Genomic DNA, 22,469 nt, shown 5'->3' on the forward strand with positions numbered 1-22,469 from the left:
TAGCTCGGCAATTTACGCACCCCCCCCACCCCCAGAAGTGAAAGGGAAAACAATCCTCTGTTGACTCTTTTACATGTCACCGTATCTTTACTGAATGCTGCAGATAGACGCGATGGTGCAGCACTCAACACCAACATCCTCGCTCCCCCCACGCTATGGGTGGTTGATGGTACAATATGACTGATATCCATTGTCATCATCAGCCTATTGGCACATGGGGCAGTGCAAAAGGACTGGTAACCATGCATACTAGCATCTGTCAGGTCCCCCAGTGTCAGGTGAACCTAATTTTTCCTGGTAGATGGTGCAGTATGGCTGGTAACTGTCTTCATCATAGCAACAGGGGGCTGAGCTTCATCAGCCCCCACCCTTCATGTGTAAAGAAAAGATTCAATTGCCCCTGGACTAGCAGCAGGATGCTGGGCTCCTCTCCTCCACACTCCTTAATGTCCTATCTGGACTATCATAGCAACTGGAGGCTGCCTTCCACTCATTTCTCACTAACAAGTCACTGGGTCTTATTCCTGCATTCTTTATTACTTCATCACACAAGTGGGGGGACAATGCTATGGTAGCCCAGGAAAGCTGGGGAAGAATGGAATGAACAGGTGGGGTTGTTGCAGGAGCACCCCCTGTAAATAGCATACAGCTCATAATCTATGCAGGATCTGACACAGAGCAGCTGTGCTCTCTGGTTCTCTGATACAGTGGTTCTCTAGTACACTCACCCATATTCTAGGCAGGACTGATTCTATTTTTAGAATACCAAAAAGGAAGGATTGACTCAGGGAGTCATTCCCACTTTTAGCTTTTGTGCCCCTGGCTAAGAGCAGCCAGGGGCACTTATGACAGCAGCAAATGGTACAGTACAAAAGGACTGGTAACCATGCCCATCTTATTACCAATTTATGGTATGGTAGATGGTACAGTATGGCTGGTAACCATCTCTGCTGTCATGCAAAAGCAAAAGTATGCTGCTGTGTAGCGCTGCTGGACCGCCTCTGTCAGCGGCATCTAGTACACATACGGTGACAGGCACAAAAGGCAAAATAGGCTCCATGGTTTCCACGCTGTGGCGTCTGCCAGGGCAATCCAGGGAAAACGGGCTTGAAATGATTGTCTGCTGTAGCTTTCCCGGAGGAAGGGATGACTGACGACATTTACCCAGAACCACCCGCGAAAATGGGTTTTGCCCCATCAGGCACTGGGATCTCAACCCAGAATTCACAGAGACAGACTAGACTGTGTTCATTGTTCGCAAAAATTTATCTTTGCAAGGAATTCACTCCCTTTTTCCCATCACACAGCTTCGACTGTCTCCACACCTGCCACAGCATCCCCCTCACAGAGGCTGGCAAAGATTAGGCGGCGAAAGAAAAAGACACGGGACGAGATGTTTGCTGAACTTATGGGGTGCTCCCGAGACGAGGCGGACCAGCAGAGCCAGTGGAGGGAGACCCTCTCTCTGTACCAGCGCTCACACAGCGAACGGGAGGAGAGGTGGCGTGAGGAAGACAAGCAGGCGACTCAACCGCTGCTTGGACTAATGAGGGAGCAAACGGACATGCTCCTGCGCCTTGTGCATGTTCTGCAGGACCTCAGGCAGGAGGACAGAGCCCCCCTGCAGTGTATCTGCAACCGCCCTCCCCCGCCACAAAGTCCCATACCCCCCTCACCCAAAATAACCAGAAGGAGGGACGCCAGAGGCCGTGTAAACTGTCACTGCACCCCAGCAGAGTGTTCAAGTACTGAAAAGCTCTCATAGCCTAAATGTTGAGAAGTCCTTTCCTTCCCGCCTCACCCAAGCCCCCATCCCAGTTTCATCCCCTAACTGTCTAGTTGATAATAAAAAATACTTTTCTGTTAATTACTGTTTCCGTCATGTTCTTTTAGAGGAGACTGTGTTTGAAGGGGGGAAGGGGGTTGGTAATTGGACAGGACAATCACCTTTACTAGGGTACAGACATGGGGGCAGGATCAGCAGCAGGTCACACACACACTGCAGTCAGTACGCACCCTGGTCGGTATGGGAGGTGGTTTGCAGGTTCTGTGTGGGTGGGGGGAGTACGTGACTTTGTAGCGGGGGAGGGGGGTTACAGATCTCATGCAACGGTCCCTGTCCTGGACCACAGAGCCACGCAGCAGAGGAATCTGTATCCGTCCTCCCCCGCCAAAAGGCCACATAGCCCCCGCACACAGAGTCCCAAAAAAGGAGGGATGGCAGGCTCCGTTGAAACATCCAGTCCGGCTCTGCAGACCGCTCTGGGAGCAGGAGCCTGTCATTCCTCGAGTTTACAGGCGGTCTTTACATCACTACACACCCTACCCAGCACAGTCCGTGTCCCAGTTTCAACCCTGTAACGCAAAGTCATCAATAAAGAAACCTTTGTAAAGTTACAGTGGAACATGTATTTTATTTTTAAACGTGTGTTGGAAGTTGGGGAAGCGGGGTGGGCGGGGTATGTAACTGCAGATGCTAGTCAACAGTCACTTGGTAAAGAAACAGGGGCAGGTTCAGCTTCTCTGTAAAGAAACTGAACAGTCACAGGTCACGCTGCTCACTGCTCGCTGGTACTTGAAGAGTTCCTTGTCGCTGTGCAAGGCGCCTGCACAGAGCTTCACGAGCCAGGGCATTAGCGGGTAGGCTGGGTCCCCGATGATCACTATAGGCATCTGCACATCCCCAAGACTTATTTTGTGGTCCGGGAAGAATCTACCTTCCTGCAGGCATCTAAACAGACCACAGTTCCTGAAAACACGCACGTCATGAACTTTGCCTGGCCACCCGACGTTGATGTTGGTAAAACTTCCCCCATGGTCCACCAGTGCTCGCAGCACCATTGAAAAGTAGCCCTATTTCTCAGCAGCTGACTGTGGAAGAGGTGGACGATAAGGTGCGAGGAGTTGACAACGGCCATAAGTGCAGCGGGATCCGTGCTCAAAGTGCTGTGGCGCCTGCGCTCTCACTGAGCAGAAAAGTGCACGAACAGATTGCCCGCAGGCACTTTCAGGGAGGGAGGGAGGGCATGATTGACGGTTCAATGATGACAGTTACCCAAAACCACCCTCGACACATTTTTCCCCCCAGCATGCATTGGGGGGGAAATCCCAGAATTCAAATGGGCAGCGGGGAGTGCGGGAACTGTGGGATAGCTTCCCACAGTGCACCGCTTCCAAAGTCGACACTGGCCCCGTTACTGTGGACTCACACAGTCAAACTAGTGTATTTAGTGTGGATACACAACTTCGACTTCATAAGGTCGATTCCACAAATTCGAATTAAGTTGATTCGAAATAGTCTTGTAGTGTAGACATACCCTAAGTGTCTAGTTTATGTTTTCATCAATGAAACAAAGGCACATGAAGACATATTTGCAGGTCCTTGGCCTCCATGGGCTACAATGTGCAGAAGAACAAGAACCACATCCATTTGGGAGGAATGGACTAGTCTGTATTACATTTGGTAAGTAAGTTGCCATTGGGACTGAAAACTCTACTGGAGGTGGACAGGAACCTCTTAGAAAAATGAAATAACCAAGACTTACCAAACTCCCTGTTGCACATTCAATCCTCTCTTTTTTCTATTCTATTAAACTGGGAGCAAGTTACCAGTGACCCAAGGCTGGGGCGGAAGGAGGGTGCAGGTGGGGCGAGGAGCCCAGGGCTGGGGCAGCAGGGGGTGTGTGGGTGGGGGAGCACTGGTAGGGGGGAAGGGGAGAGTCGAGAGCTGGGGCAGCACAGGGTGTGTGTGGGGGAGAGTCTAGGGCTGGGGTGGCAGGGGTGAGGGTCAGGGGGTAGAGCCCAGGGCTGGGGCAGCAGGGGGATGCAAGTGGTGGGAGGCCCAGAGCTGGGGAGGCAGGGGGTGCAGGTTTAGGGAGGGGAGAACCTAGGGCTCGGGCAGCAGGGGGATGGGAGGGCAGACAAAAAATTTTTTGCTTGGGGAGGCAAAAAACCTAGAGCCAGCCCTGCCTCCACATACCATAAGGTAGGTAGGAGCGGATCATTAGTATCCCTACTTGAAAGAGGGAGAAGCTAAGGCTGAGAAAGGAGAATTGACTTGTCTTAGGTCACACGGCCAGTCAGTGGCAGAGTTGGGAATAGGACCCAAGAGCCCTGATTTTCAAACTAACCATCAGATCTTGAATTTCACACATCGAATGACCTGAATAAAGTGCTCTCAGATGAGCTCCACACCAACAACAGTGACAGTAATTATTCAGCAAGTATTTGAGGAGAACTGCAATGTTAGAGAGAATCATGAACTGCTCAGAGACAATTAATGCAGAGAAGCAGCAAAATTCATCAAACAGAGAACTGGTTCTGACTTATTTACTTGGTCTTCAAAGAGAACAACAAGGACCTGAGTCTCCTCCCTGTCAATAACCCCCTGCTCAGCAAATCAGGGTAGAGACTGAGGACGGGAGGCTGAGGGTTCTCACCAGAGAGCTAAAAGGATGGCCCAGGTCACCGGTGGGGATCACTGCCCGAGCACTATTTCAGCCCCACATATTTGGGTGGACCTCCCACAGTGGGAGCTGCCGAGCACTCCCCTGCAACACACACACACACACACACACACACACACACACTTCGTTCCTGGTGTTGGGAGGGGAACAGGTGAAAGGAGCAAGAGACCAAGAGAAAGGAGGGAGGGATGGATGGAGGAAAAGGTGAAACAAAAAGGACAAACCCTAATGACCACAGTGATTCTAAGGGACAAAATCCCAGGTGCGAAATAAAATTCTGCCTCCTTAAGCTCATGTTTTCCATGCCTAGAATTCAACTGTGACCAGATGGATCAGACTGAACAGGTTTCAAACCTTGAGGAGGCTCTTACCTTCTAAACAGGGACGGCTGTTTTCTAGTAAAATCAGGAAAAGGGAAGGAGAAAACTTGAAAGAGGTTCCTCCTGGCGCTCACGTCCATGATCCCGAATACTCTCTCAGTCCTCAAAGAGAGACCTGGAGAAGGAGACTTGCTGAAGCAAAGCCACAGGGGTCTCTGAGGTTTCCCTGGCCCCTCGCCACTCTCCTGCCTGGCTGATGTCAGCATCTCTCTGTGAGGTCACCACCTCCCCACCACCTTTGACCAATAGTCTGAGGTCCTGCAAAAGGCCTTTGTGATGTCACTGCCACACCCCTCCCTTGCTGTGCTAATGTCCTGCCCCTGGCCAGGCACTTTGGAGGTTTGAGCTACTCCCTGTGGATCACCCCACTCAAGGAGCGTTCGTTCTAGGCAGCAAGCCGGTAGTTTTGGATCATCTGCAAATTTTGTCAGCTCACTGTTTATTAGATCATTTATGAATATGTTGACTAGTCCTGGTCCCAGTACAGACACCACTAGTTACCTGTTTCCATCCTGAAAACTGACCATTTATTCCTACCCTTTGTTTCCTATCTTTTAACCAGTTATTGATCCACGTGAGGACCTTCCAGAGGTGAAAGTAAGCTGGTATGTTCCGGTATGGGGTACCGGCAAGAGACGGTACGCTGTGCCAGCCCGGCCCGGCTTCCCCAGGCTGGTGATTTCAAGGGTCCAGGGCTCCCTCCTGCGGCCGAAGCCCTGGGCCCTTTAAATCACCTCCCGAGCCCCCCTGCCGGAGCCCCGGGGAGGAAATCACTGCCGTGGATGCTGCTCTCTCCCGCTCTGCCAACACAGAGCCGGGGCGGCAGAAGCTTCCTTACAGTGGGGGGGGGCACCATTGTCCAAACTGTGGCACCCCCATGACACCCTTTCCCCAAGGACCCCCACTCACATCACCTCTCCCCCTAAGGCCACACCCACAGACGCCTCTTCCCCAAGACTGCACCCTCCCCCCCTCCATCATTTCTCCTAACAGCCAGTAAAGAGTGGTGGGGCCATGGCCCTCTAAACCCCCTGTTCCAGCACCCCTGACACAGAGCTAAGCAGGCAGCAGTGTGTGTGTGTGTGTGTGACAGAGAGTGCTGAACTGAGCCAGTGAGAGAAGGGGGGCTGATGTTGGGGCTGTCCCCTGCCTCAGGACTGGTTGCTTCCAGCAGCTGTCTGAACTTAGAGACAGTGTGCGACACACTCACTCTTCCACAACACACACACTGTCTCTCCCCACTGTTGCGTCGCATGGCGGACATGGACAGAGCTCAGCAGTCAATGTGATTGGAAGCAGAGTCATTTATTTCTCTCCAGCATACATCTTTATACTCTTGAAGCAGGCAAGCAAGCAGTTGCTAATTGGTTAACAAAATACACACAAGCACTGCTATAACTTCATAGGGTAACATCATCCTAAACAACTTCTAATTTATTATCCTATTATGCCTGCTAGAGAGAAGCTAGCCAAGGCCAACTTCTCATAACAAAATTCACAACTTAATTAACCTAACCTGAAAACCTAAACATCTTAGGTTTCCCACACTATCTCCTAAAAACCTAAACATCTTAGCTTCCCACACTACCAGCTGCCAAGCTAGCAAAATATTTCCAACACCTCCCCCCTTTAACTCAAAATCAAAACAAAAAAAAATTAGCAAAACAAATCCAGCTCATAATATCAAACTGCAAGCTACACAAGCCAAAGCAAAAGGCAAATTAAAAACACCAGCTGTCTAACTAAACCGTAACAATATCTTCCGCAGTGCCCTGCTCTCACCTATTACATTCTCCCTCCAGGTAATGCAAGTGGCCCAAGGGGCCAGGAGGGGCCTGCCAAGGTGCGTGCCACACAACAACAGCGGCGGGCACACCCATAGCAAAAATATAAAAGGCAGGCAACAAAAATACAAAGCATGCCTAACATTAACCCCTGTAATAAATGTGCAGCCCAGCCACGTAGCGACGACAGCCATGACCACAACCAGAAATCATCCTGGTGCTGGCGAATGCCCTCCGCTAGATGGCGCAAACGATCCAGATCAGCTTCGATAGCCGCACTCGCATCTGTAATATTAAAGCAGCACATACCCACAAAATCAGAACAGGGATGACCATGTCGCAGCAACAAATAATCAATGGCTAAGCAATTTTGCAAAACTCCTCGGCGAACTTCTCCCATCTCTTGAGTTAACAAGGCAAGAACAGTGGAGGTCAAATTCAAGGCCTTTGCCACAGTACAGGCAAGGTGTGCGACGGCATGGTAATTATGCACCACCAAACCAGGGAGGCCCACCAGGGTAAAAGTAAGGGCTGCTGCCTCTCGTTCTGAAAACAATATAACATCTGCCTTACAGGTAGGGCTCAAGGGAATACTCTCACGCCGTTGGCGAGGCCTCTCACGCTGGGATGGGGAAACAACAAAGGGGCCACACGGCCAATAGCACAGGGGCCACCTGAACTATTAGCTGGAACATAAGTAAAGGCTGTGCGGCCGCATAACAAAAACCACCCCAGGGGTAACTTCATGTGTCCGTAGGCAAAGGATACATCCCTCTTATGGCGACAGACAAGCTCCACATTATCAAGATTAACAGCCACATGCTTAGCATTAACAAAATTCATACACGTAATAGCAGCTGTCACATTAGCCAAACGAAACGAATACATACTGGCATCTAACTTATCTAAAGTGGCTCCAGAGCCCAAGGCATACAACTCTGCATAAGGTATATCCCTGGGGATACGAAACAACCAAGTGTGCTGCTGCAGCACCTCCAATTCAGTACACACACCCACAAAGCAGGTTTCCATAAGGGCCCCCACTGCAGCAACATGGGGCAGGCAGAAGGCCGTTGTATTTATGGCACTCTGCGCCAAAGTCAGCCAGGCATTCACTGGGGGTATAAGATCATACGTGGCGCCTCCCCTCACAAGGAGCGCCAAAACAAGCAACAAAGCAGAACCAGGCGAGGCTGACTCTCCGCATCCAGCAGAATAGGAGCCCAGGCCAGGATCACGGCGGCTTGTGGGACGCATTGAAAGACGGGCCATGCTGTACTGCCCAGGGCGGACGTCTCCAAACCTATGGGCAACAAAAGGGTACAAAGCAATTAATATGCAATCACACAGAATCAAAAAAGGCGGGCAAAAGTCCTGGCGTGGCCAGCGAGCAATTATTCTCCAGGGGCTCTGGCTCCTCGGCGTCTGGGCGCGTCTCGTGTGGCTCTTCCGAATCTGTCTGTTGTTGCGCCCGAGGATGCAGCCAAGGTCGGACCCATTTCGCCGGTATCCACCTAGGACCTGCGTCAGTGGAAACACAAGCATAACCCCTCCCCCACGTTAGCAAGTCAACTGGTCCTTTCCAAACTTGCTGCTGATAATCGAACCATTTGACCGAGGGTCGTGGGCTTGTACCCTGCTCGTCCCCGGTTATTCCTCCAACATGTTTAATCGCGGGGGGTACTTGGCTGTCTTTCCCAAGCTGTAGCCAATTGAGCACATAAAGAGCTTTCAGAAAACGAGGGGCAGGCGTCTTGTCCAAAGCGTCTGCCCTTTCACTCCGAATGCCCCCCTTCTGTCTCAAAAGAAGCGCCTTTAAGGACGCATGGGCACGCTCAATAATAGCTTGTCCAGTGGAATTGCCAGGAACACCGGTAGAATGCTGCACACCCCATTGTAAAAGAAACTGGGCAGTGCGACGCGAAACATAACCTCCGCCATTATCAGTCTTAATGAGCGCAGGAACCCCCATAACAGCAAAACAGGCTTGCCAATTCTTAATCACATCGCGGGAGCTGGTAGAGGTTAATGCTGTTGCCCAAATAAAGCCAGAAAAAGTATCAATGGTAACATGAAGATTGCGCAAGGTGCCAAACTCAGGAAACGTGGTAACATCAGACTGCCAAATCTGAAGGGACAAAAGGCCACGGGCATTAACACCGGAAACAAGGGGCAACACATGTTGTTGACAATCAGGGCAGGAGGCCACAATAGCGCGAGCATCGGTAATAGAAATCGCAAACTGGCGTGCCAAAGCACGAGCAGACTGGTGAAAAAATTCATGAGAGACCCGTGCCTGAGCAAAGGAATTTGGGACTTGGGCAGCGCCAACCAAATGATCAATCAGGGCATTGCCTTCAGCAAGACCATCCTGCAATCCAGAATGGCTCCGAATATGCATAACAAAATAAGGGCACCGGCGAGCATTCAGCAAATGCCACAGCTGAAAAAGAGCAGTCCACAAAACGGAATTCGTGACTCGGCCCAACAGGGATCGTTCCAAACGACGAAGCACACCCACAGCATACAAGGAGTCACTAACAATGTTCAATGGAGTATCAGGCCACTTTTCAAAGGTTCGAACAATAGCACGAAGCTCCAGAACCTGCAAGGAGCCATCAGCAAGGACAAATTCGTGGTGCCAGCGATTATCAGCAAACCAAAGAAGTCCCCCACGCTGAGCACTACCGCTGGCGTCTGTAAAAACGGTGAGGCCAGCAACAGGACTGGACCGTAACATCAGAGCTTTCTCCAAGGGCAGCATAGTAGCAAAAAACCGATGTGGGGGAAAATGGCTGCTAAACTGACCGGCATAGTCCATGGTGGCAAGTACAAAGGAAAGGTGAGTAACAAGCAACTGAGTCACGGTAACATCATCAAAGGGCAGGTAAATCACGTGCGGATCCATGCCCGCAATGGCTAACAAACGCTGTCGGGCCACTCGAATAAGATGAGCGACTGCATCAAGTCGCGTGGTCACAGTGGTGGCATAATGCGAAGGCGGAAAGACCCACTCAATGCCCACAAGTGGATCTAAAAGGGCTTCATGCCACTGAAAAAGCTGGGCCGTCAGGGAAACATCCGTAGACAAAATGGCCAAAAAAACAGGCAAATCCGGATAAATGCGTCCGGAGTACCGCGTGGCTAATTTATTTGCAATGGTTTGCAGGGCAACATGATGTTCAGCTTGAAGAGAGCGAGGCTCCTCCGAGGCACGACCACCCTTAAGCAAGGAAAGAAAGGGCGCAAGATCCTCATTTGTAATACCACAGAAACCGCGAATCCACTGCAGGTCACCCACAAAATGTTGCACATCATGTAAATTCCGAATATCCAATTGAATGGTTAAGTTCTGTGGCCGCACAATCAAATCGGTTATCTCCATACCAAGATACCGATACGGGGCTTGCTGTTGAATCTTTTCTGGGGCAATAACCAAACCAGCCTTTTGTAACACAGAGTCAATCTCAGCAATGGCTGCTTCCATTGAAAGGTGGGCGCTGGTAAACAAAAGATCATCCATGTAATGATAAATAATCCAGTCAGGATGTGCCGCTCGCAGGGGCGCTATGGCCCAAGCAACATACAACTGACAAATGGTAGGAGAGTTTTTCATACCTTGTGGCAGAACAGTCCATTGATACCGCTTGACAGGTTCAGCCTTATTAACAGAAGGCACGGAAAAGGCAAACTTCTCTCGGTCCGCAGGATGCAAAGCAATGGTAAAAAAGCAATCCTTAAGATCAATAACAAGCAAGGGCCATCCATGCGGAAGCATAGTAGGTGTGGGCAGCCCAGGTTGGAGGGCGCCCATGTCCTTCATCACAGCATTAACAGCGCGTAGATCTTGTAACAAACGCCAACGCCCAGATTTTTTGGGTATGGTAAAAATAGGAGTATTCCAGGGGCTAAGGGAAGGTTCAAGATGACCCTTAGCCAGTTGTTCCTGCACAAGTTCATGTACTCGGGCGAGCTTGTCTTTGTGCAGCGGCCACTGAGCGACCCAGACCGGTGTGGTGGTTGTCCATTCCAGCTGAAGGATCGGCCGCCCCTCAATGGCCGCTAGGCAAAAGGTGAATTCTGCAGCACAACGCCCCACTGACTTAAGCAATCTCGACCTAGTAACCAGATCGGAGCCTGCATCACATAAGGGCGAACCTTTGCGCTCGTGGCCGGATCTTCCACATCAACAATGGTAATAAAATCCACACTAATGCGAGTCAACTGAGTCCCGCCAATCCCGCTCACAGGCGTGGCGGCATCCCGCAAGGGCCAAGACTCCGGCCAAAATCAAGAGGGAATTATAGTCACATCGGCCCCCGTGTCCAAGAGGGCGTCATGAACAATCTGTCGCCCATCAGAGCCCTGGAGGCGAACAGTTCGAATGGGCTTACGCGGAGTGACTTCCATGGCAAAGGCAATTTGGGGAGGTCCGGTAGATCCAAACCCCCGAGACCCGCGGTCAAGCTGGGTCGTCCTGGGCACACATCCTTTAAAAGGTATCAACTGAGCCAAACGCGTGCCAGCAGTGATGGTTATAGGGGGACAAAGGGCACGTACCATAATTCCAATATTTCCCGTATAGTCAGCATCAATAAGGCCAGGCAAAACAAAAATACCTTGTTTTGATGTTGACGAGCGGCCGATCAGAAGGGCACTCAATCCAAATCCTAACGGGCCATCAGTATTAGAAGGAAGAACATGGACTTTGTCATCCTCTATGACTGTGTCTGTCGCTGTGGCCACATCCACTCCGGCACTGCCACGGGTTGCTCCGGTGAGGCGTTCCAGGCAGCCGGATTGGTGGCTGGAGGCATTTGTGTCGTCGCGCTCCTCCGAGGGGCGCTCTGCGGTCCGTTTCCCGGCAGCAGTGTTCCATCCTTGCTGCGGCGCGACCAACACTCAAAGGCGCGATGGCCATACCTCTGACATCCTGCACAAACGCCGGTAGCGGCTTTAGGCGACACATCAGGGGGTCGCTGCCCACGTTGCACAGGGCAGTTCCGCCGAATATGTCCGGGCTTTCCACAAGCAAAACAGAGGCCGTTTGACCGGGCAGGCCGTCTGGCCCCTCGCTTGCGCCCGACCAGAGGTTGTAATGCAACGGCGAGTGCAGTGGCATGTGCCTTAGCATGAATTGTAGCTTTATCCGTTTCTTCAAACAAAGTGGCCCTGTTACATGCCTCAATCATTTCCATCAGGGTCGCAGTCCTTGGCAAGGTGGCTAGTATGCGGCGGCAAGTGGGGTTTGCATTCTGGGTGGCCAGATCAAGTCCAACTGCGGTTCTGGCCTCTGGTGTCAAATTAGGAGATCTATCAATAGCCTCTCGAAGGCGATCCAAAAAGGTAGCATAAGGTTCCAACGGGCCTTGTGTAATTTTAGCATATGGAGGGGCCGGCTTCCCCATCTGGGGCACCGCTTTAAGGGCAGCCAGAGCCAGTTCCTGTGATTGCTGCAGGATTTGGGGGTCAAGGCGGGCTTGCAAATGCGGTTCAACAAAGCGGCCGGTCCCCAAAAGCATATCGACAGTAGCCACACGCCAAATATCATCGTCCGGTAAATCCAAATTGCGGACAAGGGCCAAATCAATTCTTTTAGCCCAATCATCTTTCCACAAAAGTTTCTGGGTAGGCGTAAGAAGCATATCAGCTAGCTTAATCGCATCATATGGACACATTGCCTGTCCAATAAACACCTGTTCAATTATAGACTGCACATACGGATTATCTAGTCCATAAGCCATAATCGATTTCTGTGCCTCACGAATCAACTTCCAATCCAAAGGAGCCCACTGCCGACGGTTTGGCTGTTGAGGGTCTGGCGTGACCACTGGAAAAGCCTCAGGTGTCAAACCTTCAAGGATGGCTTCCTTTAAAACTCCATGCCAGCGCTGTACCGGATCCGGAGGGTCCCCAGTTGAAGGGTCCCCAGGGCCAGGCAGGGCGGAAGGGCGAGTCGGATAAAAACACTCGTGAAGATGCGAACGCGATGATCCAGGTGGAAAACCTTGCATTTGATCCAACTTATTATAAATGTCTTGTAGCTGTTGACCCTGGCGCTCCATCTCCTTATAAAAGGCATCAGACTGAGTAAATTGGGTAAGCATAGTCAAATCAGGATAGATCTTTGATGGCGCATTGTCCAGCCGAGCCCCCTCTGCTTCCCCGCAATCGTGACACCCCCAGACCCCGTGAACACGGCATGGCTTTGGGGGGGGTGCATACGGCGAAGCTATGTCCATAGGCTCGGGCGTGTCGGGGGGTAGCGGAACCGTAGCAGGATCAATCTTGTCGGGGCCAAGAGCCACATTGGAGGGTAGTGGGTCCATAGCAGGGGCAAAATCATTCGGGTCGGAAGCCAAAGGTATCACCGTGGGCTCGCCACCGAAAAACTCCCGGGCTCCAACCGGCAACACAGAAGGCACTTCGGGCGGTGGGTGGAAAATCTCAGAAAGAGCCGCCTGCACTCCTGCCTCGGCCGCGAGAGTTTCCACTATCTTCTTCGTTTTGTCCCACACTGGGCTCAGGGAGAAGGCTTCCTTATCGCCCTGAGCCACCGACTTCCAAAGCTCGGAGCCTAGCTGCTCCCAAACAGCTTTATCAAAAATTGTACTCGGCTTAACGAAAAGTCCCCTTTTCTGTCCCCACCGTAGCAGGCGGGATAACGTGTCAGAGGGGAGCTTTTCTCCCTGCCGTTCCGCGATGCGTATCAAATATTCATGCACCGTTTTTTCTTCCGCTGATGCAGCGGTCCCCATGTTAGCCGCTCACCTCTGAGCTCAGATGCGCCTCTCCTTTGGACGCCCGGGGGCCGGCCCTTCTCCAGCACTTCCCGCCGCGGCTCCTCCGCCTGGGTCAGGCCACCGACACTATCACCATTCGATTCGAATCACGTCGGGGTCACCATTTGTTGCGTCGCATGGCGGACGTGGACAGAGCTCAGCAGTCAATGTGATTGGAAGCAGAGTCATTTATTTCTCTCCAGCATACATCTTTATACTCTTGAAGCAGGCAAGCAAGCAGTTGCTAATTGGTTAACAAAATACACACAAGCACTGCTATAACTTCATAGGGTAACATCATCCTAAACAACTTCTAATTTATTATCCTATTATGCCTGCTAGAGAGAAGTTAGCCAAGGCCAACTTCTCATAACAAAATTCACAACTTAATTAACCTAACCTGAAAACCTAAACATCTTAGGTTTCCCACACTATCTCCTAAAAACCTAAACATCTTAGCTTCCCACACTACCAGCTGCCAAGCTAGCAAAATATTTCCAACACCCCACCATGCACATTGCAGTTGAAAAGCAGCTGGCAATCTAGTAGGATGCCCATGGACCAATGGGCATCCTACTAGAAGAAACCTGATAGAAACCTGATAGGATAGAAACCTGCATCATGCGATGCAGCCCGTGAGGCATTGCAAACCTTTCCCAAAGCACCCTGCAGCCAGCTACCCACAATGCACTGCTCTCTGTGGCAATCCAAGAGATGCTAGCATGGATGTGCTCTGGTGACACAGGGACATAGGGTGGACATGCAACAGCTGTTCAATTAAAACACTTGAACTAAAGCCACATTATTCTTTCATGTAGACATAGCTTAAGAGTGAGACAAGACCCAGCTCCACTGAAACTAAAGAACCACAACTTCCTCTGTAGTTGGCAGGATTTGTTGCCCTCCCCTAGACTCTCTACAATTTGTTTCTGTAGTTGGGGGGGCGTGAAAACTGGACGCAATGCTCCAGATGTGGCCTCACCAGTGCTGAATAGAGGGGAATAATCACTTCCCTCGATCTGCTGGCAACGCTCCTACTAATCCAGCCCAATATGACCAGTTACCCATATTGAATGCAGGCACAGCAATATCTGATACATTGGTTGCTGTCCATTCAGGGGGTTATTTCCCACCTATTCATAAATAATGAAGCTGCTCTAAGTGGAGGGGAGAGAGCTGTCCCGTCCGTGCAGTTAACCCATCTCCCCGAGAGGTGGTAGCTATGTCACTGGGGGAAGCTACGTTGGTGGGTGTGCACGCTGTGATGTCTACATGTATATATAAAATTTAATCAAACCCCATTTTTAAAACCCCTGTGGTCTGGGAATAGAAAAGGAGCTCTCTGAGGCAGAGCCCGTCCTTCAAAATCCTTAAGATTATGGACTTGGCTGTGTAAATGTCATGGGGGTATAGCTCAGTGGTAGAGTGTTTGACTGCAGATCAAGTGGTCCTTGGTTCAAATCCAAGTGCCCCCTCACAAAGTTGTTCCTTCAGTAAAACTATTTCTATTTTCAGGAGCTCCACTAAATAGGGATCCCTGAAATGAATGGACACACTCAATGTTTTCCTGTGCAAATGCATAAAAACCTAGCAAACATGTCCCCCAGCTGAAATCAGTTCCAATCCTCTAAGTGTCTAGATTTGTTTTCATCAATGAAACAAAGGCACATGAAGACACATTTGCAGGTCCTTGGCCTTCATGGGCTACAATGTGCAGAAGAACAAGAACCACATCCACTTGGGAGGAATGGACTAGTCTGTATTACATTTGGTAAGTAAATTGCCATTGGGACTGAAAACTCTCCTGGGGGTGGACAGGAATCTCTTAGAAAAATAAAATAACCAAGATTTACCAAACTCCCTGTTACACATTCAAACCTCTCTTTGTGCACATGGCATCAACTGGGGCTCTAATAAATGTCAACCTTCCTTTAACACAGATCATTGTTCCTTGTAACTTTCAGACGCATTCAAATGGCAGCTGTTTACAGGTCATGTGCTGCTAGTTCATGAGCAGCAGCAGAGTCTCTGTACATTTACCAACCGTAGAGCTCATTATGTCTGCCTCTAAGTAAGTGCAGAGTTATTTCAATGGCTCCTACACTGACATCTGCTGCCCCTTCTGGCTGGTTAATTGCACTATTTGGAACCTGCTCCTAAAATTACACCCTTCCTGGGAGTGAGTCAAAACTGCCCAAGGAAACCCCATTGGGTTTCAAGTGCAGTACAAGCAGGGAGATGAGGGGCCAGCAGAGGGGTCTCAGAGGTTCTCCTAGGGAGCAGGGTTGGGGGGCTAGTAGTCTATGCCTGTGGGGTTCTATTCCTGGCTGTGGGAAGAAAGGGGTGTCTAGTGGATTAGAGGTGGGGGCCTAGAAATCAAAAAAAAAATCTCCCTTTTCAACTTCAATGCTCATTGAACAAGAACATGGCTTCTCATCACTTTGGTTTCAGAGGAGCAGCCATGTTAGTCTGTATCCTCAAAAAGAACAGGAGTACATGTGACACCTTAGAGAATAACAAATTTCTTAGGTTATGTTGCCATCATGTGGCCATTTCATTTCACTTCTTATTGTTAAAAGGTTTGGGTACTTTGCACAGAAACATCATTTCCTTGGGAGAGATGGAGAAGTGGAAGCTGCATTGATTTAATCCTCTGAAAATTAGATAAGGATTAAAATATTCCCCACACAGCTCAGTCCCAACCATCCTTGCTCACTGCTGCCAGTGAAGCTCAGTTCTGTCCCATGGTCCCAAGAACTGCTGGGTGCAAGTCCTGGGTCTGATGTGAAGTAAGAAAAAAAAGATAATGGAGGTACCCTATCCCCTAGAACGGACCATTGAGTCCAGCCCCCTGCCTTCACTAGCAGGACCAAGTACTGATTTTGCCCCAGATTCCTAAGGGGCCTCTCAATAATTGAACTCACAACCCTGCATTTAGTAAGTTAATGCACAAACCACTGAGCTATCCCACCCCTAAACAGCATAGGAGTGACTCTGCTTGCCTAGACTTTTCTATAGATAAATTGAGACACACCATGCTTGAGGAAGGAGATACAGATGTGTCGTTTGATTGTTTTTCTCATGTTAAATGTACTGGATCATTTCCATTGCAAAAATATTTGTACGAGACCATGAAAAAAGGAAGAAACTGTGAAAATACCCATGGGAGAAAGGGGGTTTCTGAGAGCTGGGGTAGATATGGAGATTTTTATGAAAGGGGGAGAGGCCAAAGTAGGGCCTTTAGCTGGAGCAAAGGGGGAGGGTTTTTTGGACAGTTTCATTTTAGCCAGCCTCACATCCTGTAGTCCCTACTTCCCCACCCCACCAACATGTGACCTAGCACCTCCCCACTGGTAAAGCCACCTCTGACAGCCCCACTGGACTGGCCTCCAGAGCCCCCAGCACGCCCTCTCCTAGCTGGATCCCCTGGCAGCCAGAGCTCTCCCCAGAACTGCCGTGGTTGCTCCCCTGGGTCTCTGGTCAAGGACGGCTTACCGGCTACTCCTGAGAATGCAGCTGAGAAATGACTCACCCTTCTCTAGATTCTCGCCTGTGAGCTCTGAGAAGCAGGATGGGCCCTGTATGATAAAGTCCATGTAACATTCCCCTCTCATCCCAGCCCTGGTATGTCACCAGTAGCTGCTGTCCCTGGGTAGCAGCCAAGGATGTTTCCCACCATTCAGGAGACCCCAGCCTGGGACTAAAGTCAGCTTCAGGCTTCTCCTCTCTCCCTTCTTGGAATCAAGTTCATGTTTTTACCAAGAATTAAAACAGCCCAAACCTCTGGAGGGTGAGGATCCCTGGTGGGCCTGGTCCCGAGGCCCATCGGGGATATCGGTTGGTGGCTCCTCCATGGGGCCGTGAGCACGGGCGTGTTCTTGGCGCGGTTTACCCCTGTCCTAGACACCTGCCCCTTCTGCGGTGTGAGGGAGACCCTGGCACACGTTTACTTAGAGTGCTCCAGGTTGCAGCCCCTACACCGGCTCCTCACCAATATCCTATTGCGTTTCTGGCTGCACTTTTTCCCCCACCTCCTTCTCCATGCACTCCCTATCCGTGGCCCCACGAAGTCGCGGGACCTCCTGGTCAACCTCCTCCTCGCCCTGGCCAAACAGGCTATCTACGTGACCAGGGAGAGGCGGTTGGCCAATGGAGACTCCTGCGACTGTGGGGCTTGTTTCCAATCCTTAGTCCATTCCCGTCTCCGGGCGGAGTTCCTCTGGGCGGTGTCCGCTGGCTCCCTTGACGCCTTCGGGGAGCAGTGGGCGCTGTCCGGGGTTCTCTGCTCGGTGTCCCCGTCAGGCTCCCTTCTTATGACCCTTTGACTGCACTCCTGTCCCTGTTCTTTTATTAGTTGTCCCCCGCAATTAGTGGGTTTCTGAGGCCCTATGGAACCTCCCCTTAGGCTGGGGGGGGGGTGTCCGTTAGCATGGGGCGGGCTTTGCCCGCCCCGTTTCCCGGAAACCCAATAGATACTGGGAGCACTCTGTCTGCTTGGGCTGCCCTGCTGGCTGGAGTGCTCCCCCTTCTCTGGCTGCCTTGCCGGCTGGAGCTACTTCTCCCTTCCTGGGCTGCTGCTGCTGCTGGCTGGAGTGATCCTTCCCTGGACTGCTGCTGCTGCCACTGCTGCTGAGTGAGTGCGTGAGGGGTGGGGGGGCCTTGCTGGCCAGCCCCCACTCCCCCCACTTCTGGAAGGAGAAGCCAGGACCCCACCACCACCACTATAGCTACCACCTGTGGGGGGGTCCTTCCTGCCTGGCCATCGGGGCTGCTGGAGAAGGAGGAGGTGCTGCTGCTGTGTTTGTCCCGGTGAGCTGCTGGAGCCTGGAGGAGGAGGAAGAGGACTGAGAAGACCACTGGCTGCTGGGGGAGCGCACAGGACTCTGAAGACCTCTGTGGAGGGGGGCCACCAAAGACTGAGTAACTCTTTAACTGTGCTCTAGTGGTGGGGGTTTAGACTGTGTTTGTGGGGACACAGGGGATGTGGCGTGGAATCAAGTTCTTGGAATCAAGTTCATGTTTTTACCAAGAATTAAAACAGCCCAAACCTCCAGAGTCTGGATCAATGTTCTCTCCCCTCTTTCTTTATGCCCCTGTTGTTATTTCATGGATTGTCTGGGATGGGGGAAAAGCTGAGTTCACTCCAGGTGGAAGAACCCTGAAAATCTCAAACCCCAACCCCTGCTACCAGGATCACTGAGGTGCTGGGAATCTGCATGGGAAAGGGAAGGTGTGAATTGTCAAGGTGGGGACTGAATAACAATCTACAACTAGATCCACCTCATTAACCACCAACACAGGCTAACCCTGCTGCAGATAGAAGGGAAACTGGGAGTGATTCTTTGCTGCTCAGCCATGGAAACAGTGACCCAATTGCACCGCAGTGAATGTGCTGGGGAAAGCTGGACTTCACAGGCAGGTGGAAATAGTAAATCCTAGAAACAGCTGGAGCCTCCATCTCATAATTTCTGCCACCAAGGTCAGGGGTTGAGCTGTTCACAGACCCGCCCCATAACGTTCCAGCAGAAATTGGCAGCACCACCCACCTAGTGCAGGGGACAGGTCTCAGTGTATCTCTGCACCCTGAGTCCAAAGCACCCACTCTCTCTGCCCCACACATCGAATCTCGCCCTGATGCAAAGTGACCCCTATGACCAATTAACCTCCAGGAGAGCAGGTCTGGCCCTCAGAGAGGGGAAGTCTTCTCGTGAAGCTTATAGGTCTCTGGATGCGCTGGGAATAGGACAGCTCTGAGTGTAACCTACAGCCCATCTGGGGATGTAGCTCAGTGGTAGAGCACATGCTTTGCATGTATGAGGCCCTGGGTTTAATCTCCAGATTGATTTTTTTCACCCTGCTGCTTTGCTCATGCTCGGAGGGGATGTGGCCTACCAGTCTCCCTGCAGGAGTTTCAGTCCTGCTCAGCGAGGGGCAAGTGCCAATTGCATGGAAGATCTGGGGGGGTTTCTGCTCCTAAGTCACCTCGGTACATGTAAGATTCCCACCTGCTGTGCTGCTTGGGACAAGGGTAGATGAGACGGGCGAATCCTCCAGCAGTGGAGGAAAAGGTCCCATCTGCACAGACTGAGAGGCAAAGGGGCCGCAGGGACGCGCCAGCCGCTTCTGGGAGTGGTGTGCCACATGGAGCAAAGGTGGACAAGATGCCGCCTTAGTCCCCTTGTGCTGCTGGTGGTGGTGGCAGGGGTCCCCAGGCCCTTTTAAATTGCCCAGGGGCGGCAGGCGGGACCAGGAGGGACACTCCTAACGTTGGAGCTAAAGCTGAGGGGCTAAAAACCGTGGTGCAGATATTTGTGTTCACGCTGAAGCCTGGGCTCAGAAACCCTCACCCCTCATGGGGCCTCAGAGGTTGGGCTCAAGCCCATATGTCTGCACTGTAATTTTATAGAGGTTGGGAGGGAGTTTAGCAAGTGGAAATGGTAAAAATGCATTGAGGGGACTGGACCACTGACCTATCAGCCCTTAATGCTCAAACTTTCAGTAACTCTGTTATCAGTGCCTGTGAGTGTAATTTAAACAGCTGTACTGGGCTGGACCAGAGGCCCATGTAGCTCTGTGTATGGTCCTCTGAAAGTAGCCAATACCAAGTACACGCAAGAGTTAATCAACAAGGTACCACTGGGAGTTGAACCCAGGATCTCTTATTTACAGAACAAGCTCTTAGCTAGCTAAGCCATGGTGCCTGCCTGTGGTGAAAATACATTGTCTGCTCACACCTGACTTCCTGCCATCCCCACTGGGGCCTGAAAAGCTTTGCTTGTGTTTGGATTCTGCAAAGCAGAGGAGCAGGTGAGGTTTTCCTTGCAAGCTGTGTCTGTGAATCTTTGGCCAGATCTGCACTACAAAGTTATTTCAGCATCATTATATTGCTCAGGTCTGTGAAAAACACACAACGCTCCCTCGGTCGGCAGCTTGTAGCTGGTGCACACACTGCAATGCCACGTCTGGTGACAAAACTGCCCTGTTTTGGTGACAAAATAAAACCACCTTGACGAGAGGCCTAGAGCTTTGTGCAGCAAACTTAAAGTGACAAATTGTCAGTGTAAATGCTGCTGGTCATTATATCACCATAACTGGCCTCCACCAGTATCCCACCATGAACTCGCCTGCCCTGCATTCCTGCTACAGAGGCTGGGTCCCTCCCTTTTCATAGCTCCAGAAAGTTCTGACAGCTGAGCCACTATCTACACCGGGATTAGGTTGATAGAACTGCATTGTCAGCCTAAGTAATGCAATTACACCCACCTAATTTTGTAGTGTAGACCTGTCCAAAGAATCACACACACACCGTGGGAGCAAAACTTCACCTGCTCCTCTGCTTTACAGAATCCAAACACGAGCAACACTTGTCAGGGCCCAGTGGGGATTGGCAGAGAGTCAGGTGTGGGCAAAGAGAACACTTTAAGTAATAGCAGGTATCGTGGCTTAGCTGGTTAAAATACCTCTTTTGTAAACAAGAGATCCTGAGTTCAACTCCCAGTGGTGCCTTAAGGAGTGACTTTTGGGGCACCTGGTATTGGCTATTGTCAGAAGAGAAGATTCAGAGCTAGATGGACCTATGGTTTAAATTACACTCACAGGCACTGATAATAGAGTTACTGAAAGTTTGGGTGTTAAGAGCTGGTAGGTCAGTGGTCCAGTCCCCTCAATGCAGTTTTACCATTTCCACTTGCTAAACTCCCTCCCAACCTCTATAACATTACAGTGCAGACATATGGGCTTGAGCCCAATCTCTGAGGCCCCATGAGGGGTGAGGGTTTCTGAACTCAGGCTTCAGCATGAACACAAATATCTGCACCAGTTTTTAGCCCCTCAGCTTTACGTCCAGGAGCCCAAGTCAGATGACCCAGGCCAGCCGTGCTGCCATCTTTATGCCTGGAGAGATGGACTCTAAGGGTACATCTCCATTGCAGTGTAAACCCAGGTGTGGCACGCTGCGCTCAAAGCAGCACCTGGAAGCCCCATATTCACCACTCTCATATAACGATGACATGGTTTGTACAAAGTCTGCCTCGTGAGGTATCATTTCAAAACTCTTGATCTGTTGAACATTAATATCAGGTTGGATTGTGTGTGCTCGCATTGGTTGGGATGTTATGAAGTTTTGCTCTGTGTGTGTTACTGAGATACATTATGAGGTTGGGAAATGCCCCCCACCAGCCTTTCAGGTGTGACAATGGAGGAGCCAGACTCGCTGCTGGCCCATTGAAGGGATCCACACTCCCAAGGACTAGCCCAGGAACCATGTACAATGCAGGCTTCTCCAAGATACCACAGAGACAATGGACACTGCTTGACTCACATCGTAGCAAAGGAGCTTCCTAGCATGTTGGAAGAATCTATGAAAGACGGGAAGAGACATCATGACTTGGTCTCTCTCCCCCACAACTCAGCAGCTGGAAACACACCTGGAGGACAAAGACTGACCTGAACTGACTCAGAAACAGAAGAGAATAATAACAATAATACTTTCAAACCAAAGTCCCCAAACAGACTAGTATTCGTTTTTCAGCAGAAAATTTTCAGTTTGGGGAATTTTGTTTTCTCAGTCAGACCTTGCCAAGGGAAGCAGAGAGAAAATGTTGGAGTTGCCTCCTTCAGAACAGCTTGTCCTAGACACTAGCTCTGGTTCACTTGCTTGGGTTGAGGGTATTTTAATAATTTGGGCAGGTCCCAGGGTCTTTGGGGGAAATGATGAGGATGTTCCCTTTTGAGATAAAAACTAAGAAATACAGCACTAGAGATTTTTTTTAAAATAAATCTGGGATTTAGACATTTTATTTAAAGCAAGGGGGGGTCCTGAGTTTCTGAGGTTTTTGTTTGCAAGAAGCAACACTTTTGGCTCTGTTATTGTACCAAAAGGGGAGATGGTTGTCTATAAAGGAGGGGTGAAAACTAAATGCATCTGACAAGGATGGGATTTGAACCCATGCATGCAGAGCACAATAGATTAACAGTCCTTCACCTTAACCACTTGGCCACCTCACTTGAACTGTCAAGGAAGGGACAGGTGGAGAAATATAAGGCCAGCAGAGATAG

General features: G+C 50.6%; 1 non-coding gene across 1 annotated transcript; it reads left to right on the plus strand.

Annotated features, from left to right (window-relative positions):
• Nucleotides 1-14,815: 14,815 nt before the first annotated feature.
• TRNAC-GCA lies at nt 14,816-14,887 on the plus strand. The gene has a single exon. It is a non-coding gene; the product is annotated as a tRNA-Cys (tRNA).
• Nucleotides 14,888-22,469: the final 7,582 nt, after the last annotated feature.

The sequence above is a fragment of the Mauremys reevesii genome, linkage group 12 (genome assembly GCF_016161935.1).
Source record: "Mauremys reevesii isolate NIE-2019 linkage group 12, ASM1616193v1, whole genome shotgun sequence".
Lineage (NCBI taxonomy): Eukaryota > Metazoa > Chordata > Testudines > Geoemydidae > Mauremys > Mauremys reevesii.